General features: G+C 35.5%; 1 long non-coding RNA gene across 1 annotated transcript; it reads left to right on the forward strand.

Moving 5' to 3' along the window:
- The first annotated feature begins 3,192 nt into the window (after positions 1 to 3,192).
- LOC116544919 lies at positions 3,193 to 10,780 on the forward strand. The gene is made up of 2 exons (XR_004266096.1): positions 3,193 to 3,232; positions 10,731 to 10,780. It is a non-coding gene; the product is annotated as an uncharacterized LOC116544919 (long non-coding RNA).
- Positions 10,781 to 12,915: the final 2,135 nt, after the last annotated feature.

Below are 12,915 nucleotides of genomic sequence, written 5' to 3' on the forward strand. Positions count from 1 at the left end.
CCAATCGTGTCATCAATTTTAGAGTAAGTGTGATGTGGTGCTGAGAAGAATGTATATTCTGTGGATTTGGGGTGTGGAGTTCTATAGATGTCTATTGGGTCTGCTTGGTCCAGAACTGCATTCAAGTCCTGGATATGCTTGTTGATTTTCTGTCTCATTGATCTGTCTAATATTGACAGTGGAGTGTTAAAGTCTCCCAGTACTATTGTGTGGCAGTCTAAGCCTCTTTGTAAGTCATTAAGAACTTGCTTTATGTATCTGGGAGCTCCTGTATTGGGTGCATATATATTTAGGATGGTTAGCACTTTTTGTTGCATTAATCCTTTTACTATTATGTAATGCCCTTGTTTGTCTCTTTTCATCTTTGTTGGTTTTAAGTCCATTTTATCAGAGACTAGTATTGCAACCTCTGCTTGTTTTTCCTCTGCATTTGCTTGGTAAATCTTCCATCCCTTTATTTTGAGTCTATATGGTCTGTAAGTGAGATGGGTCTCCCGAATGCAGCACACTGATGGGTGTTGGCTTTTTATCCAGTTTCCAGTCTGTGTCTTTTGATTGGGGCAGTTAGGTCATTTACATTTAATGTTAATATTGTTATGTGTGAATTTGATCCTGCCATTTTGTTACTGGCTGGTTATTTTGCCCATTAGTTTACAGTGTTTCGTCATTGTGTCATTGGTCTTTATGATTTGGTACATTTTTGCAGTGGCGGGTACTGGCTGTGCCTTTCCATGTTTAGTGCTTTCTTCAGGAGCTCTTGAAAGGGAGGTCTAGTGGTGATGAAATCTCTCAGTAATTGCTTGTCCATAAAGGGTTGTATTTCTCCTTCATTTATGAAGCTTATTTTGTCTGGGTATTAGATACTGGATTGAAAGTTCTTTTCTTTAAGAATGTTGAATATTGGCCTTCACTGTCTTCTGGCTTGTAGAGTTTCAACTGAGAGATCTGATGTGGGTCTGATGGGCTTTCCTTTGGGGGTTACTCGACATTTCTCTCTGGGTGCCCTTAGCATTTTTTCTTTCATTTTAACCTTGGTGAATCTGATGATTGTATGCCTTGGGGTTGCTCTTCTTGAGGAATGCCTTTGTGGTGTTCTCTGTGTTTTCTGGATTTGAATGGTGCCTTGCCTTACTAGGTTGGGATGTTCTCCTGTATAATCTCCTGAAGACTGTTTTGCAGCTTGGATTCATTCTTCCTGTCACATTCAGGTATACCGATCAAGCATAGATTATGTCTTTTCACATAATCCCATATTTTTGGAGAATTTGTTCATTTCTTTTCACTCTTTTTTCTTTAATCTTGCCTTCTCCTTTTATTTCTTTGAGTTGATCTTCAATCTCTGATATCCTTTCTTCTGCTTGATTTATTCAGCTTTTCAAACTTGTGTGTGATTTGTGACATTCTCGTGCTGTGTTTTTCAACTACATTAAGCTGTTTATGTTCTTCTCTAAGCTCCTTATTCTCCTTAGCATTTCATCTAATCTTTTTTCAAGGTTTTTAGTTTCTTTGCATTGAGTTAGAACATGTTCCTTTAGCTCAGAGAAGTTTGTTATTACCCTCCTTCTGAAGCCTCCTTCTGTCAATTCATCAAACTCATTCTCCATCCTGTTTTGTTCCCTTGCTGGTGAAGATATGTGATCCATTGGTGGAGGAGAGGTGTTCTGGTCTTTGATGGTTTCATTCTTTTTGCACTGGTGTCTTCCTATCTTTGTGGATATATGTAGCTTTGTTTTCAGGGAGGTGCTTGAGGAGGTTGCCTGTTCACTGTCTGCCTACAGAGGCACTGCTGGGCTGCTACAGACTCAGTCGAGCTCTTATGTATGTTTTCTATGTCTTTTGTTTAAACAGAAAGATTAGACTGGCCTCTGCAATGGCAGCAGCCATTTCCCCTACCAAGCTCAATCATTCTTGGTTGAGCTCAAACTGATGTGCTGGCTGTGAAAATCTCGAGTCAGAGGGCTTCAGTTTGCTAGGTTTTGTGGGTGAGGGGCCCATCTAGCCATATCATCTGACTCCCTGCTTTCAGCTCCCCTTCTTTCTGGGGGGTGGGTAGCTCCATTCTACAGGCTGTCTTGGCAGTCACCCATACGTCCACTTAGATCTGTGCTGACAACCAGGAGCACTTGCCAGGATTGTTGCTCCACTCTGTGCAGGTAATTCACAGGTGCTTTTCAGCCTAGCAAATTTCTCCTGGTGTGTAAGTTGCAGAGGGCTTGGGTGAAGTGCAGAATCTGAACAGGAATGCCACAGGAGGAGAGCCCCTGATCCTACAGTCAGATGCACTTCCTTGGTGGGGCAGCACTCACTCTGCTTTCATTTCCCCTCTTTGTGTTATACCCACTTTCCAACAAGTCCCATGGAAATGAACCTGGTACTTCATTTGGAAATGTGGAAATCACTCGCCTTCTTCATCTCTCTTGCTGGGAACTGCACTCCAGAGCTGTTTCTATTCGGCCATCTTGGTGGAGGCTCCACATATTATTCTTGACATATGATGTGGTTATCTGGCTTTCTTTTTGTAATAGTAGCCAAGTCAAATGACCAGGAAACTTCTTTCTAAAATATTTTGTAATATTGACGTGTAAGCCATTTGACTGATTTTTTGAAATAATTTAATATCTTGTTCTATGCATATATTCTATTTCTTCTTAAGTTTCCTTTGTTAATGTAGGCCTATCAAGATATTCAGTTTTAATTGATAATAATTCACATTTCTAGATTTTCTAGGCAGTTGACATAAAAGTTTCAGAAAGTATGATGTAGGACAAAAAAGGCTTTGTAATAATCAATGAATGACCCAAACGTTTCTCTGTTGTAGGATTGAGAATATAAATATGAGTGATGTGTGTGTGTGTGTATGTGTGTGTGTATATATATATAATATATATAGTATATATATTATATATATATAGTGAAGTATGTCATTTGACATGAAATTTTATCAAGGTAATACATTGGTTTAACACCTCTTTTTCATGAATATTTAGAGAGTATAGAAAATAAATTCAAATAAACAAAAATATAAAATAATTCAATAAACAATAATGGTATAAAAAATAAGCAATTGATGGGTCAGAATTGTCAGTACTTAGTAGCTTGTACAATGTGTTAGAATGTGTAGAAGCTATCATAAGCCATTTACACACATTAAAAACACCTTAGAGGCTGGGTGCAATGGCTCACACCTGCAATCCCAGCATTTTGGGAGGCTGAGGTGGGTGAATCACTTGAGGTCAGGAGTTTGAAATCAGCCTGTCCAACATGGTGAAACCCCATCTCTACTAAAAATACAAAATTAGCTAGGCATGGTGGTGGATGCCTGTAATCTCAGCTACTTGGGACGCTGAAGCAGGAGAATCACTTGAACCTGGGAGGTGGAGGTTGTAGTGAGCCAAGATCGTGCCACTGCATGTTAGCCTGGGCAACAAGAGAAAAACTCCATCTCAAAAAAAAAAAAAAAAAAAAAAACCTTAGAATTCAGAATTTATAATGCAGAAATACATAATAAATGACAGATTAACCCATTTACAATAATATTAAGTAAAAATTAAAACCATCCATAGAAATAAAAATTTTAGTATACAGAAACTAAACAAATATGAAAAATGTTAAGTAACTTGATTAGAAAATTTGATTAATTAATTGGTAGAATTAATTTTCTTACTAGCAAGTGAAAGATACACATTACATCCCAATGCAAGGGAGAGAAAACAATTGGCGAAGTTTTAGGCCTAACAATCTTACTAACCATATGAGAACAGAAATTCAACAGTTTTTTTTTAGGCAACTGAAATGACAGTAGAAATTATAAATTTTGACCAATAAAAACTATACAGGCACATACAAATTATATTTAAGCCTCTTTTAATTAACATATAAGTGAAAAACAAACATTTCTTTTATAAAGTTAGGGGCATGGTATTTGGAGCAAAAAACTTTAAGGCAAATAATATTAATCAATATTAGCATTATATAATAACAGTGATTTTGTCTGTATCTAGGTCAGTTCACTGTAGTGAATTATATATTTTCAGAAATGTGCATAAAATATAAAATAAAATTTAAATATCAAAAAATTACCCTTTACAAATTGCTATTACCACATGGCATGTTTGAGAGAAAAGGATGCTCTGAATGAAGAAACTTCAGACGTCTCACAACATACTGTTTTATGATGTCCAATGCCCAGGTAAAATATTTTAGTCATATGCACAGTGTGGATATTTGTGCTTTTATAAAAAAAAGATGCTACATATTCTTAAACATTTTAATGTAGACAACCAGAAATTTTCAAGAAGCTACAACAATGCTTAATGTGCAGAACAGAGTTAAAGAAAAATATAACAACTTCACAGGAGCAGAAGTAAATTAAGTGGACAATTCTGAGAAGTAATCAAACTAAAAAAACAAATGCTCCATTCAGATACTGCCTGACCACAAGGATGTCAGATATGTGTGATTGTGCAGCTTGTTTCCAACGAAAGTGAAATAAACATGACTATGGACATTTTAAATGTGGTATTTTTCAATATATGAGAACCAAGTAGAAAACTATGCTTTACACAAAGAAATAATAAAGCAGTATCTGAAGAAATATATTCCACAGTTTTGAATTTAAAATTATGTTGAAAATGTTTAGATAAATATAATAATAAGTATTTCTTTGAAAATACCAAGAAACTATAACATTTCAAACCATATTTGAATAACAACCAAGGATATATCAACTTAGATAATTTGTGAGTTAACCACTAAATTAGACTGAGATGATAAGAAAACTAATAAACTGGAATATTGAACAGAATGACTATAGTAAAGAATAACAAAATTTGATAAAATACAAATATAGTTTTAACTAGATAAAGAAAAGAATGAGGAGTAATTTGTCCCTAGTTCTTTCACTAGAATAAAATAAGTGAAAGACAGTTATCAAATACATGGTGATTTACAAAGTTCTAAGTTAAAACAAGGCACAAATTTTTAATTAAAAAAATGCAACATTTCAAACAAGAATAAGAAAAAATGCTTAACAAAAATAATATTCAAAATTCATAACAGCAAGAGAAGAAAAAACCTAGAAGTAAGAAAGAAAGAAAGATAACCTGCAAAGGTAAGGTCAAAACTTTCAGTCTACAAAAAGCCAGAAAGTGGAGAAATAAATATAAGAAGAACCAAGAGTTGTAGCTCAAATCTAGAATTTGATACTTGGTGACAACACATTGAATAGAAAAATGTAAATTTAAACATTTTCAAAAGGAAAAACACTGAGGGATCAGATATCAATAGGAGCTTCTTTGTATTACACTCGAACAACGTAGAAGAGTTTTCTTGTATGAATGTCTGAGAATTAAAATGAAAGAGTGAGACCATGATATAAGAATATAGACTCATGACAAAGAACTAACGACACCATGTTGTCCTGGGCAGCAGCCACTTCAAAATCAACTAGATATAATAAAAACATATTCTGCATATTTTAATTAAATATGACAAAAAATTCTTTGCTGTTCAAATAATTGAACAGATGGTAGAATAATCAGTTTTTCACCACTGAGTTGATGAACCTCTGTTGCAAATTTTGTTGAATGTTGATTTTCCTCTTTCCAGAACAAACACCAAAGGGCTGACTGGCATAGGCATTGACCATAAGCCTCTGAACGTGTAGGATAACTTGGCCATATACTGAAAACAGAAATGAGAATGAGATGCAGAACTCCACCATGTATGTGACCACAAAGCAACTCACCAACAGCAGGGTGCTCCGGGGGATGCTTTTCTCTAGGGTGATTCCTGGGAAGAGGCTGGTGCTGACATTGCTGGTATTATCTCTGATGTGTGAAGAAAAGTCATGATGTATGTACTTGAAAGAAGCATGCCTCTACAAAGAACACATAGTTTAATGTTAGAGTAAAACAAGTTTGTTACAGTGGAATTGGTCATTGTACATGAGCAAAATTTATGGAGAATCAGTCGATAGGTCTGGGTCACATTGGAAGAAGCCACAAAGTAGATCAGGTAATTACTGAAAGAAAAACTGAAAGATTGCAAGAAGACAAAAATATTGCTAATGTGATTTATAAATTTATGTTTAAGCTTTGCCACCTGGGAGGTTCTGGAGCTAATGGTGATAGCTTGGAACACACATAGGAGAGGGATGATGTGTATTAAAAGGCCCCTTATCACATTGCTCATGTAAGAAAAGTCATACACTTGAACTCATCTCACAAATTTTAGACTCAAAGAGGTTTGGAGACATTAATAACACTGTGTTGAGAAGCATACTAAATGCAAAAGAACCAGGTGACAAATGGTCCTGTCACTGAGCTTGCATCTGCAATCCAGAAAGAGTGTGAAGATGCAGAAAAGAAAAAAGGAAATGTTGGTTGAGAATCCAAAGTCAGCCTGTAACATGGAGGCATTTTAAAACAGCACCATATGTTAAAAGTGAATATATCCATGACAAAGAGGTAACACTTTACATATCTATAAAAAGACAATAGAATCATGCTGGAAACACTGTGGACCCCTTGGTGGTGACTGGGCAACCCCAAGCTTCTGGAAGAATTGGCAAAAGCTGAGCTGTCTGAAATAACAGGAAGAAAATGTTGTTGATTTTTAACCTGTAAATTCTCTTAGAACTTGGTTTCCCCGAATGAGTTATTTACTTTGTGGTGCTTGTTGCTTATTGTATTGATTATATTTGACAAGATGAAGAATAATGAGAAAAATTAAAATAGCTGTAACTTTGGCTCTGCTGAGCTCTTCTTGTAAAAGCAGGAACTCTGTAAGAGGCAAACCACATAGCCTGACTGCTGGAGAGAGATGACAGCATGTAATAAGCTTCTTGTTGCAGAAAGCCTATAAAAGGCTATGTAATGGAGAGGCTTGTTACCCAGATTCCTTTCCCAGGAATAGCATATTGATTATCACCCTGGAAAGGGAATGCAACCCTTGTGGATAGCCTATAAATGGACACATGAAGGGCGTCTGCTTTGAGGGAAAACTGTGGTGGAGATAAGAATGTAAAAGTCTTTCTTCTCCCACTGCTCCTCCAGGCCTGCATGGAGACCCCCTCCTCTTGCTGTTTTGTGGTCAGGCTGGTTGTCTTGTGTCAGATCCTGTTCCCTCTGCAACTGGGAGCTCAGTGCTTTTCTTGCTGATTATAAGTGTATGTTTAACCTCTATTCTTGCTAAGGTTTATGATTTCTATGCTGACATTGTGGTCTTTGAGCACCAGTTGTACAAATGTATTCTTTTTGTATGATCATAACCACACTGTAGTGCAGCCTCACTCCCCCTCCCCTATTGAAAGAGACTAATAAAAAACTGAGGCTCTCAGGGGAATTTTAGACATCCACGGAGAGGCTTTATGTGGTGTCTTCCCTGGGGCCAGCTTTGAAGAAAATTGTTTCTTTGTCCTTTTTTTTTTTTCTTTTTCACTGGCCACTCAATCACTCTGAAAGACCTTGAGTCCATGTTGATATATTGGGAGCTAGTCTTTCAATAGAATCCCCATTATAAATGCTGTTTATTTCTTAGTCAAAATTATAGCCTATGTTGCTATTATAATTTTACCAATTTATTTCAATTAACTTTGACTATCTCACATAAATTCTTAAAAATACAGCCTGAGGCCGGGCAGGGTGGCTCACAGCTATAATTCCAGCACTTTGGGAGGCCAAGGCAGGTGGATCAGTCTAGGTCAGGAGTTTGATACCAGCCTGGCCAACATGATGAAACCTGTCTCTACTAAAAATACAAAAATTAGCCAGTGTGGTGGTGGGCACCTATAATCCCAGCTACTTGGGAGGCAGAGGCAGGAGAATTGCTTGAACCTGGGAGGTGGAGGCTGCAGGGAGCCGAGATCGCCCCACTGCACTCCAGCCTGGGTGACAGAGTGAGACTTCATCTCAAAATATAAAAAAGAAAATACAGCTTGAGAATTATTTTATACCAATAAGATCTATCAAACGCCAAATCATTTTCCAATCCATCTGTGTAGGGTACACACTATCGATACTCCTGTAGTACTGTGATTCACTCTTTGAACAGATTTTATTTTTTACTTTCTGTATTTCTTCATTTTATTTGTATTACCCATAATAATGTGCATATAAAAAAAAGTTAAGTGTGCTTGTACAACCTTACCAAAGTGAAATTTGTGCAAACGCAGAAAGAAATACCAACATAATTTTGAAAAAAATAATGTTCCATTGAGTGAATATTATATTACCTCACCGTGACAAGTTTTTTCTTTCTTCCCTCTTTCACATTTAAGTACCCTTGTAATTTCATGGGGCCTACCCTGATGATGCAGAATAATCTATGATAAAGTCAGCTTTTTAGTAAATGATGCAATCTTTACCTTATTTTTTTGTCATCTAACATAATATATTCACAGGGTCTTAAAATGAGGATGTGGAAACATTTATACTAACTCTATCCCTTCAAAATAATCCAGGTTCCCTTCCAGCTTAGTTTCCATATCAGAGATCCCTTCAATAAAATCTCTTTAATATTTCTAAAGAAAATTGCTGCAAGGTCCTGCTCTTGATTTTCTTTTTTAACTTTCATTTTAAGTTCAGGGTACAAGTGCAGGTTTGTCACATAGGTAAACTTCTGTCATGGGGGCTTGTGGTACAGATTATTTTGTCACCCAGGTGTTAGGTCTTGTACCTCAGAAGTTATATTTACTGATCAATTTTCAAGATAACGATCAACCCATTTTCTGAGTTTATGACATCTATGAAGTTACTTCAAAATGTTCAAGTGGAGATCTTTTTATTGAGACTTTACTTATTGCAGACACACCCTCCCATGCTGTCAAAAATACTTAATAGTAAAAAAAAAAAAATCCTCATGTCTTAATCAAGGGATCTCTGTATCAAAATCTTTTGTAAAACTTTACCAAATAATTCAGAAGTCATGTTCTCATGTTATTTTTTCTGGATGCAGGCATTATTATTTTATCAAATCAATTAAATACTCAACTTACAACAATTCAGCGGTATGATGGTTAAAAAAAAATCCTCCACAGTGAATTTAATTTCTTTTATAAAATTTAAAATAATTGAACTGTTTTCAAGGTCTCTTAAAACTGCACTGATCCTTTTATATAAATACGTAAGATAATTCAGATAGTGAGAGTGTTCTTGGCTCACAGAAAAATCATAGCTGAGGTAGAACATTGCTCTAAATATGATACATTTAAGTTTATAAAGGAGAAACTGCACAATTGTTTTAACTGTTTCATGCTTAATCAGTCAAAGGGACATATTTATCTCAACTGCCAGAAACAAGCAACTAATAGCTCTCAATACCATACAACCGCAATTTCAGCTCAATTGGAATCTGTTGCCTTGTTACACTCAGAAGAAGCAACAGAAGAATCTTGACTCAATGGACAATAGTCTCCATATTTTAAGGTTCACGATTCAGTACAGGTAAAACAATACATGGACTTACTTAATAACTATTGATCAGAATTATTTTATTATGTTTCTGCATATATTTAGGTCATATATGCAGAATGATAAGTATTTTGTGGCCTTATGTGAGCCAGAAAAGATTAAAATATTAGACAAATAACACAGACAAAAACATTTTAGTATTTTTTCTCTGATCTAAATACATATTCAGCTCACTGCCTCTAATTCATGACCTCTTTTCAAATGAGTTTTATATTCTAAAAGGAGTGTGTCTGCTAGATCATTTTGTGGCCTAATTTTTCAATAGAACTCTGGATGATTTGTGCAGAGCCTGGATTGTAGAGGCTATGGTTTTGATAGATTAAAGTTTACATATATATTAGAAAACAGTGAAATAGAAATTTCAAATAAAGAATAGCATATATCTCTCCCAGGTATTATATTAGAATATTTCAAGCAAATATTCATATATTTTATAGTTAAATAAAAAGTTCTTTGTCATCTTTCTAATTTTTAAATGTAACAGTATGTTCTAAATCTTTTATGAGTCTGGAAACCCCAACATAAAATATGTAACTATGGAATCTTATAACTGGTGCAAACCTGGAAGAAACAGAAAGCAAGAAAAAGTAAAGAGAGATAATGTACATTGGTCTGAGTGCAAATGTAAGTTGAGTTTTATCTAATTTCTTATAAACTTGTAAATTTGAATGCACATCTGAGATAGCTATGAACTGCTTATGCTCAGGAGGACTGTTCTTGGGCTTAGGGTGAATCTCAGAAGACAGGCCAATGTAGATCAAATTTATTGTTCTTTTTCTCACTTTCATTTTAGGGTATTCTTAATACTGTAAGCCCCAAAGTGTATGCGCAATAATGAAAATGTAAAGAAAGCAACACCATGAGATGAACCAGGAACCAAAGACTAATTGTAAAGTTTATGCTCTTAGATCAGATGTCCAAAAAAGAAGAGGACTGCAAATGAAAGAAGTCATTGGAAAAACCCAATTCTATTTTAAGTTACAGAATATGTTATTTTGGAGAAAATAAAACTTGATGGAATTTATTTTGTAACTTTTGTAATAATATCTAACATTGAGTTGCATTATTTTATAAATAATATATTAATACAAGTCTATGCATTCTGCCTAACACATTTTAAGTATAAATATATATCACAAAATGACATTCTGCATTTTATTATAATAATAATAATCAAAAGTATCATATTCTGGCCAGGAGCAGTGGTTAATTCCTGTCATCCCAGCACTTCAAGAGTGCAAGGCAGTTGGATCACACGAGGCCAGAAGCTCAAGATCAGTCTTGCTAACATGGCGAAATCCTGTCTCTACTAAAAATACAAAAAAATTAGCTGAGGTGGTGACACACACCTGTAATCCCAGTTATTTGGAAGGCTGAGGCACGGGGATTGCTTGGACCCAGGAGGCAGAGGTTGCAGTGAGTTGAGATTGCATCACTGCACTCCAGCTGGGGCAACAGAGTGAGACTCTGTCTCAAAAAATAGCTGTCATATTCCTTACCAATTTTACCATAATCTGTGAATAGCATTGTAAAACATTCATCTGGTCATTGACAGCATAAAGTGATTGTGAGAATGTCAAATAACCTGGCTCGTGGGGAAGAGGGCTCGTTCATTCATTGTAAATAATTGGAAACCAAAACACAGCTGGCATCTTCAGGAAAGGAAAATACAGCTCCAAGCTAAAAAAAAAATTTGTGAAAGTTCTTTGTGAACAATTTACAAATGAAAAAACAAAACATTATGTCAAGTTTCAAATATTTAAAGCCTGAAATGCATTTCCTAATTTCTATGTAATTTAACTTTAGAGTAGGGTGCAGCTGGAAGCACAATGCTCACTAATCATGGACATTTATAATATAAAGACATTTTGTTTTCAGTTCATCTAGTGGAAAACACAGCAGAGGAAGGGTCATTGCAGAGGTAGAAGAAAAAACACATGAGGGACATTGATCACAAATAATGGGCAACAAATATTTGGAAATCTTAAAATCCTGCCTGGCAGTACATTTTTCTGATAATGATAACCACAAAGACAGGAGCAAAATGTAACACTTTTTTTGAGCTATCAGAGCTATGAGACTGTTGCAGTCATATAAACTGTGTCAAATATGGTAGTTAAAAAGTGGAGGGATGTGCACATTTTTAGAAGGCCTGATAACAATAAGTCATGAACCCTAACTCTCAGACATCCTTCTTCCTAAGCATAAAATGCAGAAACTTTTAACAAAAAAATACTTTAATACAAATTTAATATGTTCTCATGTTCATGGAAAGAGGAGTTGTTTTTTCTTAAAATTGTACTTTAGATTCTGGGGTACATGTGCAGGTCATGCAGTGTTGTTACATAGGTGCATACATAACCCAGTGGTTTGCTGCCTCCATTCCCCCTTCATCTATATCCAACATTTCTCCCCATGTTATCCCTCCCCACCCTCACTGTCCCTCCCCTAGTCCCCACAACTGACCCCAGTGTATGATGCTCCTCTCCCTGAGTCCATGTGTTCTCATTGTTCAACACCAGCCTATGAGTGAGAACATGCAGTGTTTTGTTTTCTGTTCTTGTGTCAGTTTGATGAGAATGATGGTTTCCAGATTCATCCAAGTCCCTGCAAAGAACATGAATTCATTGTTTTTTGTGGCTGCATAGAATTCCATGGTATATATGTGCCATATTTTCTTTGGATTAAGAAACTCACTCATATCCACACAACTACTTGGAAACTGAACAACTTGCTTCTGAGTGTTGACTGGATAAATAATGAAATGAAGGTTGAAATAAAGATGTTCTTTGAAACCAATGAGATGAAGACACAACTTACCAGAAAGAGGAATATTTTACTGAATACATTTCTTGAGATTTTGATAACGTTGTGAGCTGCAAATGTAAAATTAATGCCTTCATTATTTTCTCTGTTTTCAATAAAGTCCTGATTCCATCCTCTCTTTTGTTTTAAAGAAAAATAAAAATAAAGCATAGAAGACATTAAGTTTACTGAGTTCACACAATATTAACTTGTAAGTTTCAACAACTAAATTGAACCTCACTTATTTTTTTTTACCTTCCAAAAATGTGCCCTTTATTATTTTGACTTAAGAAGTTATAATACAATGTACTTTTTTATTTGTAATAATTTTATTATACATCAGATATTTAAAATCCCTTTCAAAATCTTACACCTAAAAATGGTAGAAAAATCTAAAAATGTGTTATTTGCTTGTTATATATATATTTTTCTATTTTTTCCCTTTTATTTTATTGCATTTTAGGTTTTGGGGTACATGTGAAGAACATGCAAGATTGTTGCATATGTACACACGTCACAGCATGATTTGCTGCCTTCCTCCCCATCATCTATATCTGGCATCTCTCCCCTTGCTATCTCTCCCCAGCTCCCCACCCCCCACCGTCCCTCCCCTATTTCCCCCCAACTGACCCCAGTGTGT

The sequence above is a fragment of the Sapajus apella genome, unplaced genomic scaffold, assembly GCF_009761245.1.
Source record: "Sapajus apella isolate SASKATOON/1434 unplaced genomic scaffold, GSC_monkey_1.0 scaffold236, whole genome shotgun sequence".
NCBI lineage: Eukaryota > Metazoa > Chordata > Mammalia > Primates > Cebidae > Sapajus > Sapajus apella.